Below are 18,178 nucleotides of genomic sequence, written 5' to 3'. Positions count from 1 at the left end.
GATGACTCAGTCAGTTAAGCATCTGATTCTTGGTTTTGACTCAGGTCATGATCTCACAGTTCATGAGTTTGAGCCTTGTCAGCCCTGGCTGCCAGTGTGAAGCCTGGTTGGGATTGGGATTCTCTCTCTCTCTCTCTCTCTCTCTCTCTCAGTCCTTCTCTCTTTCTCTCTCTCTCTTTCAAAATAAATAAACTTTAAAAATGTAATGCTTCTATTTCATCCAGGGGAAGAAATATAACCGCTGTTATTTCTATGTGATTGTCCCATATCCCATCCCCCTACCTCCATTCTCTTGGTGCTGCCGGATGTTGGCACTGCAGGAAGTGGTTAGGGCAGTGAGTTTCTTTTCTCACTTCTAAGAGTAGCCTGAAGGAGCTACTTACCAATGACATAACTGGGAGATCTTACATCCCGTGCAGTACGAATCATTCATTCACTCTTTCATTTATTCAATTAAGATTGCTGAATCCTATTATGTATCACACATTTGAGATTGGTTTTGGAAACATAGCCGTGGACATTACCATAACGGACAAGTCTCATATTCTTATTCCTGCCATCTCCTGTGACTCAAGATCTCACTTCCAGTTTAAGACCATGTAACTTTTGAGTGCACGAGGTTCCCTGTGTTTGATTGTTTAAATGAATTGGACCTGTCCTATGACAGTGTGAAGAAAAGCATATTTACTATGACAAAAAAAAAAAGCATATTACTATGACAAAGAAGGCAGTGTTGTTAAGGGCATCATCCCTGGGACCAGGCTGTCTGGATTCATATCCCAGCACCATCAGTTATTAACTCCATGACCTTGAGCATGTTACCAACCTCTCTTGTTTTAATTCCCTCATCTGTAAAATAGACTATGCTAGTTTTACCACAGAGTTACTCTAAGTATTAAATAACTACGTGCCCATAACATGCTCTGAATGTTACCTACCTAGCACATCATGAGTGACATACATGCTTATAATAATAATGTCAGTTAATATTGCAGTTGAAAAAGGAACTACACACAAAAAAAGCTTATTTAAGGATAGAATGAGTGTAGAAGGGGGTGGGAAGGGAAGGAAAGGCAGAACATCACTGTAATTTACTTTCGCAGCCAGTGTAAGTAAACTATTACCTCCTTTTTGAAGTAGAGCAAGTCTTAACTGTTTCTGTTTGGGTAAATAGGATTCAATGGAACAGAGGTTTAACGAAGCCTGTTTTATCATGCTAGCACTTCCATTGAACAATCATCTACAACTGCTAATTGGTTATCATTTTTATTAATGTGTAATCAATTAATAAGAACATATGTGTTCCACAGACAAACCCCAAAGATATTTAAATAGAGCTTACAGGAACATGAGAACCTTGCCAATATTATAAAGACCTGTTTCCTAGTGGAATTCACAGTTTCTCATCACAGTTCAGAAAGATGCTTTCCTAAGCAAAAATGTAAATATGTCTAAACACCCCAAATAAACCGCCGGCACCGAATGTGATACACATTTCAGTCTACCCAAGAGGCAGAAAGTTTCTCACGGTGACAACCCAGGCATCAGCAAAGTTTGAAAGAGCTGTGGTCTTGCCAACTGAAACTCGCACATGCCGCCGTTTATGAAGAAACTTCCCAAGTTGTCTATGACCACACAGAAAGGAACCAGGAACACTCAGGCAATAAATATGCGCCAACACACCGCCACTCCCTACCCCAGATGTGAAATAAGTAAATGGGTCTGGTAAAAATTAACCGGTGCCACTCTCTATACCGCAAGTTAAGGCCTTGCAAATGGTGAGGAAGTCAAAGCAGAAGTGTTAGCAAATGAAAGAACAATGTTAAGGCCCATTATTATAATAATGTACTATACACTTTGTCTAGACTTTCTCTTGTTTCCTTCTTAACCTGGCCAATCCTACTGGGTTGTTTTTTGGGGGTGTTTGTTTTTTGAGAGAGACAAAGACAGCACAAGTCAGGGAGGGGCAGAGAAAGAGAGGGAGAAAGAGAATTCCGAACAGGCTTTGCACTGCCAGCACAGAGCCCGATGCAGGGCTTGAACCCGTGAACCGTGACATCATGACCCGAGCGAAACCAAGAGTCGGACACTTAACCGACTGAGGCGCCCAGGTGTCCCTAGGTTTTGTCGTGTTTTAAGTAGCGTTTAAGGTTTGACTAATTTGGGAAGTCTTACCCAACTCCCCTAGGAAAGGGGCCATGACTTCATTGGTGATTTTATAGCTCTATTATAACACTTGCCATATTGGAAGATACTTAGTCACACATGTCTCCTCCTAGACTGTGAGTCCTCAAGTGCAGAAACTATGTCTTACTCATCTTTATCTCCTAAGGCCTAACTCAGTGCTTGGCACATTGTCTTTATTAACAAATTTAATGTCCGTAAGCAATCAGTAGTTAGGTTATGATGTGGGAATAGTGTCTCATGAATATTGCAACAAGAATCTCACAGCATTAGAACTTAAAAAGGTTTTCGGAATCTCCTACAGGTCTGCCAAAAACATGAGGCTGATGAGGAGTTAGCCGGGTGAATATGGGGTGGTGCAGGAGGCGGGGGTGCTATCACCAGAGAGAAAACATGTGCGAAGGCCAGAGGTGGAGAAAATAGGAGGCAGACATAGAAAGCCAGCGTTTAGGGAGAAGAAGACTTCAATTGCCGTTGAAGAGGTTCGAGGAGGGGATTTTGAAGAGTATTTTAGGCCACGCGAAGTTGTTCGATCTTTACTTGAAATGGATGGGGACGGGGCGCCCTGGTGGCTCAGTTGGTTGAGTGTCTGACTTCGGCTCAAGTTATGATCTCACGGTCTGTGGGTTCGAGCCCCGCGTGGGGCTCTGTGCTGACAGCTCGGAGCCTGGAGCCTGTTTCAGATTCTGTGTCTCCCTCTCTCTCTGTCCCTCCCATGCTTGTGCTCTGTCTCTGTCTCTCAATAATAAATAGACATTAAAAAAATTACAAACAAAAGAAATGGATGGAAAGCTTCGGAGCAGCTGTGAGAGGCAGAGCAACATGATTAGAATTATTCACGTATCGAGCAGGTTGCGTCCAGCAGGTCTGAAACGGAGACGGGACTAGAGACCAAGGCACTTCTTCAGAGGCTGTTGTAGGAATCTGGGAGGGTGATAAGCAGGTCCTTAATCTACAGCAGGAATGGACATAAGAGGATAAAGAGATAATAAAGAGGTAGGACTGTGAACTAGCTGGATATGAAAAAAGAGGGGGAGAGCACAGAGAGAAGAAACAGAGAACATGACAGAATGTTAAAGGCCATGATATTTTAAGGAGAATTCAAGGGATAAAAGACTGAGCACTGAGAGGAAACAGTCCTTGAGGACAAGGAGGACAGCCAGACATGAGCAGTCCTGCAAAAGTGGGCAGAGCATACAGCCAGGCTCCCTCATGCCAGACAGACCCAGGTGATACCTGTTTTCTTGGTGAACTACGAGTAGCTCCCTCTTCCACTCCCACGGTTGTCCTCTTATGCAGAAGCCGAGACTAAGTAGAGACGTGACTAATTTACTGAGTATGAAATCCTATTGAATTCCAAGTTGTCTCCTTTGACCTGCCACAACTTCTGCCTCCCCCCTTCTTCCCACCAGAATCTTGCCTCCCAGTTTTTGTCTAGCTCTTTTCATCTCGATCCCCTAATACCTTCCAGCCCAGGCCATTGCCTCCTCCCCCAGCCCCTAAATAGTACCAAACGACACAGGCTGGAGACCTGGGAGGGTCGGGGGATGTGTCAAATAGCTTTGCAGGTTCTACATACCCGTTACTCCACAGGAAATACAGCCGACTTCTGACATACGTGGGTGGACTCTGCTCTGACCTGTGATAACCTGGAGGAAACCCACGTCATCCTCAGCTTTCTCAAGAGAGCTCATGGCCCCACGCATCTCAGGGGTTTTATATTTTTCCTGAATATTGCTGGAGTCAAAGAGATTATTCATGCCCTTACCTGCAGCATTTCCTTTGAAAAGTTCCTTTTGCATCTGTCCCTCCCCCCAGGTCTCTCTGGCCATTCCTTCAGGCAATCATGCTCTGCCATCCCCAATAGCACAGAGACCAGCCACCTAGCTTTCCTTCTGGTATTTCCTTTCTTAAATTGTCTTCCTTTCCCTCCCTTCCTGCTCACCCCTCACATTGTATATTCCCTGTGTAACAAGGATAATTAAATAGAACATCAACTTCTATCTCCAAAAGTAATATTCTCATATCCATCACTTTGCTCAGCAAAGAATCATCCAGCTACCAGGAACCAACCTCTGCTAAGGCAGTAGGGGATTTTAAGTGACAAAGCCCCTAACCTTAAATTAGTTACGCTACACAAGTTCCCAGGATAATCCATAGAACATTCCTTCTGCAGGATGCAACAAATCTTAAATTCCAGGAAGGCATGGTAACACTGGGTTTTAAATTTATCTTCTTGGGGCACCTGGGTGGCTCAGTCGGTTAAGCATCTGACTTCGGCTCAGGTCACGATCTCGCAGTCCGAGAGTTCAAGCCCCGCGTCGGGCTCTGGGCTGATGGCTCAGAGCCTGGAGCTTGCTTCCGATTCTGTGTCTCCCTCTCTCTCTGCCCCTCCCCTCATGCTGTGTCTCTCTCTGTCAAAAATAAATAAACGTTAAAAAAATTTAAAAAAAATTATCTTCTTAAAATAGTGGATTTGGGGACCCCACTATAGAGAATTTGATTCAGTAGGTCTGAAGTGTGGTCCATGAAACTGCTTACCAGGCGCTCTTGGTGATTCTGATGCAGGTGATTGCTTGGTGATGCTTTCCTTTGAGAAATGTTTGTAAGACTCAATTATTGACTACCATTTCAGTGAAAAATTTGAGTTCCACTCCAGATGCTAGAAACAATCTGAGGAAATTCGGCCCCACAAGTGTGGCAATGACTTCTTCCCTTTCCTTATGGTAACAGCATTATTTCTGAGCATCAGAGGCAGGAGGGAGAGAAAGGAACAAGCTAGACACATTTCTCATTTCAGTGGGGAGGGCTTAGAGTTAACATCATGGACATTAGAAAGAACCAGCAGAAAGGGAATAAACAGTTTCCATTTAAAGGTGTGTGGGAGGTGGCTTCCATGCATAGAATTTTCATATTACTGAACATTTTTTAGTTCAGAGAATATGTATACTGGGATTAAATTTTTACTCCATCACACTAGAAGTTGTCATTTTAAGTAGATGAATAGAATTCAGGTAAAAATAGAGAGCACATGATGTCAGAGTAAATAACAAAAGGATAGCATAAATCAGACGCAAAATTTTATGAAAATACACTGGAAAAGACATCAAGATATCATGTATCCAAATACATGATACCTAAATAAAGGTAGTATGAGATAATGCTGGGCATGTAGACTCTGGAGCTGGACAGCCTGAGTTCAACTCCCAGATCCAATACTTACAAACTGTGAGAATGTAATGCTTTGGATTGTTTTTTATTTATAAAATGAGGCTAATGATAATGCACCTTATAAGACTGTTGTAAAATATAAAATGCTTAGACAGTGCCTAGAACATAAAATACACTCGAATAAAATAAATGGCAGGTATTACTATTAAAAAGTTTCATATCTGGGGGGATTTGATTTGGGGGTTTCAGTTTCTCAAAGTATGAAGTCAGCAGGGCAAAGAGGGTAGAAGGAAGGAAGGGAGGGGGAGGGAGGGAGGGAGGAAGAGAGAGAGAAAAAGAGCAAGAAGGAAAAAGAAAGAAAAAGAAAAAGGTCAAAGAGGTAGAGATTATGAAAGTAGAGGGCAAAACCACGAATAATCTGAATCTGGTGTTAACTATGGTGAGAAGCTACTAGAAATGTTTTAGAGTCTCCTTGTGTACTACAAGGACTCCATTCACCAGGGGCTTCCAAAGTCAGAAGTCCAACAACTTATCTGATGAGCAGAAGCATGAAAAAACATATATATTTTTAAAAATTTTGACGTGGGTTGTGCCCTGTAGCTCAGTAAAGAGCCCCTTTAACAAGGATGGGAGGAGAATGTTTCAGAATTTGGAAAACTATACTTTTCCCCCAACCTTTTTTTAAAACCAAATGTCGTATCTTAGAATTTTAAGAAAATGATAAGAGAAGAAAGGACAGAAAAGAGGAAGAAGAAATAATAAGAAAACTTGGATAGAAGCATAATCCATATTTGGCCATTCTTGCTCACCTCTTAGTGAGCTACTTCACTGAACAAACATTTGGATATATATTTTTATATGTGTGCATATAAGTGTATATACATCCCCCTGGATTCTGATTCCTCAAGTGCAGAAGCTATGTCTTGCTGATCTATATATATGTTTTTTTCCCAATCCTAGTCTTTAGTACCATTATTTCTTTCTCATTTACTTGTCGGTTTTTCTTCAGCAACGACAAGTCTGCAGGTTCTGTGGGGACATGAGGCACGTTGGGCTTGGTTGGATTTTTGCAGTATAATATGGGCCTGATTGTAGCTCTAGATTTGAAGACTGTTGGCTATCATGCTTTTGTTTGTGACAGCAGTAAATTCCATTTAAATTGGTTCACACAATAAAGGGGACTTTTTGGCTTAAGATAACTAAAACTTCCAGCAATGGAGCTTAATTCAGATGAGGCTTGATCTGATGATGACATAAAGATCTGGTTTCCAGTCATGGCATGAAGATCTTCACTTTCTGCTGCTTCACCTGCGATGGCGAGGGTTTCATCCTAAGGGTGAGCACGGTCTGTTTGCAGATGACATGATCGTATATGTAAAAACTCCCAAAGATTACACACAAAATAACTTAGATCTAATAAACAAATTCAATAAAGTTGCAGGGCACAACGTCAACTGTATTTCTATCCATCAGCAGTGAACAATCCAAAAAGGAAATTAAGAAAAAATCCCAGTTACAGTATCATCAAAAAGAATACAGTACTTAGGAATTAAATAATGAGGTGAAAGACTTGTGCGATGGAAACCAGAAAACATTTATGAAAGCAATTTAAAAAGATATAAATAAATGAAAAGACATCCCGTGTTTATAAATTGGATGGCTGAATATTCTTAAAATGTCAATACTAACCAAGGTGATCTGCAGATTTCATGAAGCTCCCTTCTAAATTCCAATGACATTTTTTTGCAGGAATAGAAAAATCTATCCTAAAATTCATAGGAAATCTCAAGGGAACTTGAACAGCCAAAACAACACTGAACAAAGAGCAAGGTTGGAGGGCTTACGATTCCTAATTTCAAAACTTACTGATTTCAAAACAAAACGGTAATCAAACAACATGGGACTGGCAAAAAGACATACACCCAGATCACTGGATTATATGGACTCTGTCTCAGAGAAAAGCAAATTAAACCCACTGTGAGTTTGTACCTCACACCTGCTAGGACGGCCATTATCAAAAAGCAAACAAACAACAAAACAACAGAAAAGAAAATAAGAAGTGTTGACCAGGATGTGGAGAAATTCGAACACTTATGCATATTAGTAGAAATGCAAGGTGGTGCCAGTAATATGAAAACCGGCATGGAGTTTCCTCAAAACATTAAAATAGCATATGATCGAGGGCACCTTTTGGGATGAGCACTGGGTGTTGTATGGAAACCAATTTGACAGTAAATTTCATATATTAAAAAATAAAAAAAAAATAAAATAAAAATAGATATGAGAATATTAACTTGTATAAAATAAAATAAAATAAAATAAAATAAAATAGCATATGATCAGCAACCCCATTCCTGGGTATTTATCCTAAAGACTTAAAAACAGGATTTCAGAACGATATTTGCAGTCCCATGTTCATTGCAACATATTCAAATAGGCAAGAGGTGGAAACAACCTCAGTGTCCATTGACATTAAAGGGATAAAGAGAGTGTGGTATCTATGTACCAAGAAATGTTATCCAGTCTTTTAAAAGAAAGAAATTCTGTCAAATGCCACAGCACAGATAAATCTTGAGGAAATTTAAATCTTGAGGAAATTATGCTAAGTGAAATAAGCCAGTCACAGAAGAACAAATACTGCATGATTTCACTTATATCTAAAATAGTCAGACTCATAGAAGCAGAGAGTAGAATCGAATTTGCCAGGGGTTGGAGATGAGGGAATGGAGAGTTGTTATCCAATGGGTACGGGGTTTTAGTCAGTAAGTTGAAAAAGTTCTAGAGATCTGGTGTATAACAATATACAAATAGGTAACGAACTGTACTATAAGCTTACATTTTATTGAGGGTAGATTAAAAAAAATAGACGCTTTTGTGAAGAATAATATTTGTATAAATTTAGAGACAGAAAAAATAAAGTGCATGAGACGCAAGCCAAGCGTGAGTGTGTTAAACGTGGGACGTTGAAAAGAGAAAATTGAGTGAGAAAGAAATTGAGATGACACTATAGATGTGCATTGTGTTGAATTATTCATTATAAAATAAATAGCACGTGTTTTATTTTTTAGGGCTTGAACTTTTGCTTAAAAATAACCTACCAGGATTTATACTTAATTGTATAAATAAAAGCAAGTGGTACAAATAAAACCTTCAAAAAAAAACCTAATAAAATTTTCACAGAACCCGTCTACTATTTAATTCATCTTCTTCCTCCACAATTAGATTTCTTTTGGCCTGTTATCCATTCGTGTGTGTGTGTGTGTGTGTGTGTGTGTGTGTGTAACTATTTCTTTATTCTTAATATTCTCTCTTTGTCGCTTTTCTCCCTTTTACATTTCCTTTACATACTTCTTTTTTGTGATACATTTGCCAACTGCTTTTCTTTTCATCCTCAGTGGTTCCAAAATCTTTTGCTGTAGACCATTAATGGTTCTAGGCGGAGAAGTAGGAGACAAAGCTATGTTCAAGGTAGGCATCTCTTAATTGAAATCCTGGCTCATCAAACTGTACAGTTAGCCCTCAGCAAGTTACAGCACCCTCTGGGAGACTCAGTCTGTCCATTTTAAAAAGCAGAACACATAATGCTAACTCACACATTTTCTGCAAACATTAGATAAAGGAAAAAGTAAAGAGCCTAGTACACAGCCTGGTACATACTTGCAGCTCAAAAGATGTATTCCTTTTCTTGATTTCACTTTCCACTGAGAAGGCAGCATCCCCCCCCCCAACCCCAGAGCTCGAACGTTTCACAAGACATTTCTGCTTTCTCTGAGTTCCATTTCCATAAACCTTTCAAATACCCTCCAGTCCTTATCCGCAGGTTCTGCGTACATTTATTTTTCAAAGTATCAAGTTCCTTGATCGTTCTCTGTAGCTATCCAGGTTTTCCTTTTCAAGTCGTTGACTTTTATCCTCCACTCTGCCTCCTTCTTTGCCGTGTCCTTTTCTTGGGTCGCCAAGTGCCCTTTTCTTTTCAGAACATTCTTTTCAACAGAATATTCTATTTCTATTGGTCATATTACCTAGAAAATGGAATACAAAATTTGACCCGGGGTTGTTGGAATCTTCCCCTTTCTTAAGGTGAATCACATTATAGTATAAAGCAATTGTAAATTATGCTTAGCATTCCTGCCAGATGTGTCTTCTAAGAGGTTCTTACAGCTATGCAGGACCACCAAAATGTCTCCAGTACCTGTACAGAATAATCATAGAGGCCAGACACAAAGAAATGTACAAGGAAATTGGCTTATTTTTTAAAAGAAGAACAGTCTTTTTATTTTCGATAACAGAAGTTGAAATTCTTGTTTTCATCTTGTTTTCTTTTTTCTTCTTTTTTTTTTTTTGCTATAGTCATCTTATATTGTTTTTAAATCTCTGTTTATAGAAGTAATGTTCTTCTTTTATTTTAACTTACTAACTTCCTCTTGCTATGTTATTGCTCCTTAATTCAAACAGTAAAATGTTTCATTAAAAGCCTCCATTGATATCTTTAACAGTGTAATATTTTCATTTCCTCCCATGTCTATGGCTTTAATAGTGTGGTATATAGCTTTAATGGCCAAGTATTGCTTGAATAATATTTTCATTTTTCATCATTCATTTTAGCTTTATGCTTTTACTGGATTTTCTTTATTCTCCTGAACAGCATTACATATTTGCTCGTTTCCTATTTTTCTGAAGAAATGTCATCCTTTATTCAGGAACTTAGCATTCTCCCTATTTCACAGGTGAAAACTTCAAGGCTCCCAAACATTAAATATCTGGCACAAGATGCCACAGCTATTACACTTGCAGAGGTAGATTTTTTTAGTGGTTATTTTTCATTTTTGAGAGACAGAGCACAAGCAGGGGAGGAGCAAAGAGAGAGAGAGAGAGAGAGAGAGAGAGAGAATCTGAAGCAGGCTCCAGGCTCCAAGCTGTCAACGCAGAACCTGATGTGGGGCTCAAGTCCATGAACTGTGAGATCATGACCTGAGCTGAAGTCGGACACCTAACCAACTGAGCCACCCAGGTGCCCCTGAATTTGCAGAGCTAGAATTTAATTTCATGCCTGCTGAAACATGGGAGGCCTGTGGGGACAGTGCTAGAGCAGAGGAGAAGTGGTGATGCCCCAGCAAGAAAAGAAAGGCATTTAAAGGAAAGTAGCATTTGAGCAACCCCCAAAGATCAAGAAGAAATTTGCTGCTGTAGGTAGCAAAGGTATGTCAAACGGAGGGAAAAGTCAGGCAGGCCTTGTCATCAAGTTAAGCTCCACTTCATAGAAATTTTATAAGCAAGATCCCATAGAAAGTTGAAAACTCAATATTTTGACATTTTTTATATTCGCTACATATATTCTCTTCAATTCTTATATTCTCTACATTTATTATGTTCAATTTTTACATTCTTCACATTTCCTTTTAAACGTATCATTGTCTAGCAGTGGTGCCAATCATTTCACCTTTTCCCCCTTTACCTGCCACTGAAAAATGAAACTAAGGAAGCTTTCCCCGCTGGTGATCAAATGTGCATGGAGTCCAGTGGGATAACTTTGGACCAGAGAACACCTCACCTCCATCAAGTCCCATCACAGCCCTCTTGTCCTGACCTGTGCCTTCTGTGTTTTTTTCCACACTTTTATTATTTATGTGTCTCTTGTTAATTTACATCCAAGTTAGTTAGCAGATAGTGCAACAGTGATTTCAGCAGTAGATTCCTTAGGGCCCCTTCCCCACTTAGCCCATCCCCCCCTCCCACAACCCCTCCAGCAACCCTCAGTTTGTTCTCCACATTTAAGAGTCTCTTACCTTTTGTCCCCCTCCCTGTTTGTATATTTTTTCTGCTTCCCTTCCCTTATGCTCATCTGTTTTGTCTCTTAAAGTCCTCATATGAGTGAGGTCATATGATATTTGTCTTTCTCTGACTAATTTTGCTCAGCATAATACCCTCCAATTCTACCCACGTAGTTGCAAATGGCAAGATTTCATTCTTTTCCATCCCCGAGTAATATTCCATTGTATTTATATACCACATCTTCTTTATCCATTCATCCATCGATGGACATTTGGGCTCTTTCCATACTTTGGCTATCTGTTGTCAATAGTGCTACTATAAACATAGGGGTGCATGTGCCCCTTTGAAACAACATACCTGTATCCCTTGGATAAATACCGAGTAGTGCAATTGCTGGGTCATAGGGTAGCTCTATTTTCAATTTTTTGAGGAACTAATTCATTTCCTTCTCTCCACTTCGAAGTGACATTAATTCACATTGTCTCTTCTCTGAGCGGTTTTTTCTTGCTTTTGAGCAAGGTGCTTAAGAGCTTCTCCATCATTCACAGTTTTTCTTTGTCTGTCAATTTTATTTTTTTAGTTTTATTTATTCATTTTCGAGAGACACAGATACAAGGGTGGGAGGGGAAGAGTCAGAGAGAGAGACAGAGAGGGAGAATCTCAAGCAGGTCCGCACTGCCAGCACAGAGCCCAACGCAGGGCTTGAACCCATGAAACCGTGAGATCATGACCTGATCTGAAGCAGAGTCAAATGTTTAACCAGCTGAGCCACCTAGGCATCCGTCTTGGTCTGTAACTGACCACTCCAAATGCCCCAAGACCCCCGGATTCTGTGCCTCTTCTCTCCCTGCTCAAACTCTTTATCTTCGTGTGTCACTTAAACCTTGTCTTATGAGTATTTCTCTCCTGTTGCTATTCCTGATATACCTTATGCAATGAGTGTGTATCAGCCAGTGCATTCTATCAATCTCCAGAAACTATTCAAGCTCATTTTGCGCTTCACAGTCTTCCACTTTCCTCCTTTCTAGAATGTTTTCTATCTTCATAGTCTATGGGGTAGCATTCCCTACCACTGTCCTCTGGTCTGAAAACATGCAAGATTTCCCACATATTTGTCTTATTTTAAAATTTAAAAAAATTTGTTTTTACATTTATTTATTTTTGATAGGCAGAGAGAGACAGAGCACAAGTCGGGGAGGGGCAGAGAGAGAAGGAGACACAGAATCCGAAGCAGGCTCCAGGCTCCGAGCTGTCAGCACAGAGCTGAACGCAGAACTCGAACTCACAAACCGCGAGATATGACCTGAGCCAAAGTTGGACACTCAACCGGCTGAGCCACCCAGGCGCCCCTTAAAATTTTTTAAAGCTTATTTTTATTTATTTATTTTGAGAGAGATAGACAGAGAGAGAGCAGGGGAGGAGCAGAGAGAGAGAGGAAGAGAGAGAATCCCAAGCAGGCACCATGCTGTCCGTGCAGAGCCAAATGCAGGGTTCAAACACACAGGCTGTGAGATCATGATCTGAGCTGAAACCAAGAGTCGGAAGCTTAACTGCCTGAGCCACCCAGGGACACCCCCCTATTTTTTTAAATGCTTATTTATTTATTTTGAGAGAGAAAAAGATAGAGCATGAGCAGCAAAGGGCAGAGAGAGAGGGAGGCAGAAAATCTCAAGCAGGGTCCTCACTGTCAGCATGGGGCTCAACCCTGTGAACAGTGAGATCATGACCTGAGCCTAAATCAAGAGTGGAACACTTGACTGAGCCACTCAGGTGCCCCCAAGACTTCTCACCTATTTTTGATGTCTTCTCCTTCTAACAGTAATTTGCTCACCTTCTATAGATTTCTGCAATGTTTCCAAGTTTTGGAAACATTAACTTTAGGGAAGGAAGAATGTTCCATTATTTTTACCATCTCTCTTCCTCTGGCCTCTTACTCCTATTAATTACATGGCCTCCTTTTCTTCTGGTAAAAAGAAAAGGTCTCAGCCTTGCACTGTAACACTCGTTATTAATATTACTTTCTTTGAGACTCCTGTCATATCAAGTTTTTCTTTACTCAGTACATTTCACTTTAATGCAATGCTTTATTCAAAACGTTCTGAAATATTGAGTTCATTTTTGGGCAATAGCTCAACCTAAACATTCCCTTACTATCTCTAGGAAATTATAGTGAAATTAATAACAAGGGCAGCCCTGTGCCTATCTAATGAATCACAGGTTCGGCTCTAAGTGTTCTACTGTGATTTAAGTGGTCTGCGATATTGGGAATGTCAGTGGTTAGCTTATCTTTTATATGTCTTTCTACAGACATAACTATAAAGGTTGAATTAGGGCTGATTGGATTCAGGATTAAAAAGCACATTTTGAAAGTGTGAAGCTTGTCTAGAAAAATGTTGAGATGAATTTGGTGAGGGCTCCAAGTGTTAAAATGAAATGAATGCTATTACCTCTCTAATAGGTGGAGGTACTTAGCTGTTAAAAAATATCTAAATCTGCCCTGTACTACTCCTCACATTTTTAAAAATTTTTTAAAGATTTATTTTTAAGTAATCTGTCTACCCAACATGGGGCTTGAACTCACAACAGCGAGATCAAGAGTCACACAGTCTACTGACTGAGCCCAGTCAGGTGACCCATAACTGCTCACATTTTAAACAGGAATTGTTTGTCATCTGCTTTGTCATTAAGAATTTGGCAATTTGAGCAAAATGACATTGTGTAGTTATGACAGCACACATGAGTACATACACACACACACACACACACACACACACACACACCTCACCTCCCAAAATTTTGGCTTGTTTTAATAAACACAAATATGAAATAAGCTGAGAGATCTGGAACAATGACAGTACCCAACTTTTAACATATTCGTCTAAATAAGTAGTGATCAACCTTGGAAATATTTAAATCTGTATATAACATTTAGACTATTTTCATCACTATTAACGATTTCTATCACTGTTTCCCATGCCCAGTGGAAATACCTTCCCATGTCTTTCAAAAAACGACTATTCACATTCCAGAGTCTAACATTCCTTCATTTTGAAGTCACATCTGTGTATGTATTCTCAGTCCAGGTTTCATATTTAGCTGCCCACTCGGTAGAAAGAATCCTGGAGTATAAGTCTGCAGTTCCAGTCCTTGTCTGATTCACATTTTTGACAATACTCACAAAGCCACAGTAGTATCACCCTCACGTACATCACTTACCTGTTTCCAGTCACAGAACCAAGTTCTTTCCATGCACCATTTTTTTCTGTCTTCTTATCAACCTAGGAGGTTGATGTCAAAGTTCGCTGTCTCCAGACAGAGGTCACAGTCACAGATGTTGGTCCTTCAGCCTACAGCCAGCTGCCACCCTTCCTTCTGTTCTCTGTAAGTGGCTGGAGAGATGTCCTAGGCTTGCCTCTGCTCTGGAGTTTAGGATGAAGTTTCTCCAGCATCAATCTGCAAAGTGATCAAAAGAAGGTGCTGGCAACTGGCTTGCCGCCTTCACGTTATAGGCCAGATCTGTTGAAATCGCCTTTCTCCCCGTGTTAGAGATGACAAAACTAAAGCCCAGAGAGGTTAAATGATGTGTTCCAAGTCACAGAGCCAGTAACTGGTAAGACAGGGGCTTCAACCCGAGTGTATGTAAATCCAAAGAATATCACGGAAATTGTCTCATTCGCCGTATGACCTAGCAATTTTACTTCTCTCACTTGGAACATTGGTACTACCAAAGGAGCTTCCCTCATTCTCCCTGACCTTGAGAAGATTCAGCGTTTGAATATGGTAGGAGCTAGGGTAGCCATTCTACCATTCCTTAAATGCCTTACGTATGCACTGTATTCTGGTAGTAACCTGCTCAGGAGGGGCCCTTCATTTTTGGCCACTTAGAAATCTTAAATCCAGAACCTAGGTCTAAAATACATGTTAGTCTTTTGAGTCATATTACAAGAAGACCATATTTTGCTGCTTCCAGAGTTTGAGAGACTGTATTGCTAGTTGCCATATTCTTAAGTGTCAGAATATATTTCTACTTGAAGCTGCACTAGCTCCATATTTGTAAAATTTTAGGTTCCATTCTCCAAAGGCTCATTTTCTTTCCACTCCTCAGGCATGAAGCTTTACCCTCGGCTCAAGCTCCATAGCCCTCCCTCTCTCTGTCTTGGGCCTGGGTCCCATCTACAGAAGACCTATTATTCCCATTTCCTTTGCTTTTCCCGGCATTCAATTCTATGATTCTTTTCCTCCTCTTTGCTTTTCATCTCGGGACTCAGACAAAGCTCTTTCGTGAAGTGCTCTCTATCTTCATGAGCCGTCTTCTTCCTGCTGCTCTCCCGGAACAACCTCTTATTTACCCTCTGCTATTGTGTCCATTTTCCTTTGTTTTCCCACCACAGCTAGAATTCTATATTCTTTATTTCTCTCTCACTTCAAGAAGCCTCTTCCAATGTGCTCTTTCCCGTCACAGCCCCAGAGCTCCATGAATTCAGGTGGGTTAATGTGACTTGTTCCAGTGTTTTCTGTCAGACCCTTTCATCCCAGAGCCAGAAGAGGGCACAGCTGCTTCTGAATCTCTTTCATTATAACAAGCTATGGGGAGATTTGCCCTTCACCGTGAAAGTTACAAGCAGTATCATTGTGACAAGGGACTCTCCAATGTCCTTGCTCCCCACACCCAAATCAGTCCTTGGGAGCGATGATGATAACTTCACTAATCCTCTAAAAGGCTGAGCACTTCCCTTGACTTAACTGAAAAAAGCTACTTGCAATTAGCTGCTTGCTGCCTGTACCAAGTAAGTTGCAACTTACTTACCCCTCTCTTTCTGAAGCTCTCCTCCTATCCTGAGGCTTTCTCTCCCAGGTTCCAACAAATGAAGTACCCCAGGCTGGGTAAACTTTTCTATATTCTCAAAAGTGCACTCCTACTGCAAACTCTTTTTCCACATTCCCAGGTTACAGCTGATGTTAGCTACGTATAGATAGATTTAACCAATCTTAAGGGTTAGAAGTCTGAAAGAGACACACCTCCCCCCCCCCCCACCTTCCTGTTGGGGCTTCCTGTCTCTTTCCACACTCTACCAGGCAGCGATGCCCCAGCGTCTTTGGACTCTTCTCTTCTGTGTGTCTACCATCGCGTATCCATCAGCGCTCTGCCGGCCGGCCCAGGAAATCAGGACAATTTCAGCCTAGAATTATGACTCATTGAATATGCAATCTCTAGTCCATTCGAATGGCAGGAGGGGTGGGGGAAGGAGAGAAGATAAAGAGCATGGAAATTCGAGGATAGAAATTGAATTTTTTTTTCCCAGTTCAAAAAGACTTCTATTGTTTCTGCGAATGTCTTTTCTACTAAGTTCATTTTAGAGTAAAAACTTCTGGCTTTGATATGCCATCCCAAAGGCTTCCTGAATCGCAAAGACGTAAACACAACTCCAGAGCACAATATTATTCTGTGACAACTGTAAGTGATAATACAGTAGTTTTTAATAAACTAACTTATTAAAGACATCACATATTAGAAAGCAAAAATTGAACATAAAAAGCGTTCTCGTATCTGTCATTTCGTAAGTCCTTTGAATTTGTCAGCAGTGATTGAAGCTTATCTAAAGCACGAGAACAGGAGTTAAGGTATTAGAACTGCGTAAAACTTAAACTGTTTCTAATTTGTGCCATACTTTTGACAATTATTTCATATGTGCTTTTGGGGGGGGGTTGTATTTGAGAGAGAGAGAAAGAGGGAGTGCAAGCAAGAGAGAGGGGCAAGATAAAGAGAGAGAGAGAGAGAGAGAGAATTTTAAGCAGGCTCCAATGACTTTTTAAAATACAAAGTCTTTATTAAATGTTTAAGATAAGATTCTGGAAGATTATTATTTTGGAACGGTCCTAAGCCCAGGGTTGTTTCTCAATATGTCAATTTGTAGTTAATAAAAATTTATAAGTCATGATAATCGCATGTGCAAAGCATCAGTGAACTTATTCTCTGAAAGTAGTCAGTTGGTTTAGCAAACAATTGTTCAGCCAGTCTCATTCTGAAACTCCTGTTGAAGCAAATATCATGAAAACATACTGGATTAAGCACTTTGATATGTGAAATATTTCAGTTCTTTAAAGCTTTCCTTGAGTAAATGACACATTGTAATTGAATCTTGTGGCAACATGCAGAGATGAACCAATGGCATTAGCCAATTTTTCAGGCATGCTATAGTTTGTATAGCCACTGTTTATAGGATTCCCGCCATAGTGGAACTTGTGCATCTCCCTTTGCCTTCCCATCATCCCCTGATTTCTATAGGTTTACGTGGTTGACGAAAGACCTTCCAGACACAAATCTAACGAAGACAAAATTGACACAAGTCAGCCAACCAATGCTTTTAAACCGTGGTCAGAGATATTGGTGCCAGGTGGTCATGTGACCCAGTCCTGCCCCATTAGCATGAATCTGAGGATTGTTGAACATTGTATGTCTCAGCAGACATAGTGCCTATAATCACAGCAAGCACTTTGCTACCCTGAGGCAAGTCTGCCTGAGGATGAAGCAGACACACAGTGAGAGAAAAACCTAGAAACCCTCAGAGAAACAGGTCAAAGCCACCATGAGGCTCACCCCACCTCTAGATTTCCATTTACATAACCAACAAATGCCCCTGTTTAAAAACTGGTTTGAGTGTGGCTTCTCTCATTTACAACCTAAAAATGTTTAGCTGAGACATCTCTGCTGTGCTTTGAACTCTCCCTGGAAGACTACGGGGGCTATACAATGCCACACTCGGGAAGTTTGGTCTTTGAGGTGTTATGACCTGTACATGTACAACAGTAGCTTACAGTCATGAGATAGAACAGAATGCACAGCTGAATTAGTCAATGATGAAGAAGGCACAAAGATTCTCAAAAAGAAAGAGATCAAGAAGGGCTGTCTCAGAGTGTCTTCACAGGTCTGGGCCTTGAGAGACGGGTGAGATTTGGATATAAAAGGCATCCGCCGAACTGGACAAAGTAAGTGAAAACACTAGGCAGGAATGGGCACATCTCTGCTTGGGAAAGAACAGGACATAAGGTT

This window comes from Panthera leo, chromosome F3, assembly GCF_018350215.1.
Source record: "Panthera leo isolate Ple1 chromosome F3, P.leo_Ple1_pat1.1, whole genome shotgun sequence".
Lineage (NCBI taxonomy): Eukaryota > Metazoa > Chordata > Mammalia > Carnivora > Felidae > Panthera > Panthera leo.
The sequence above is the reverse complement of the archived record's forward strand: the minus strand, read 5'-3'. Positions refer to the sequence as shown.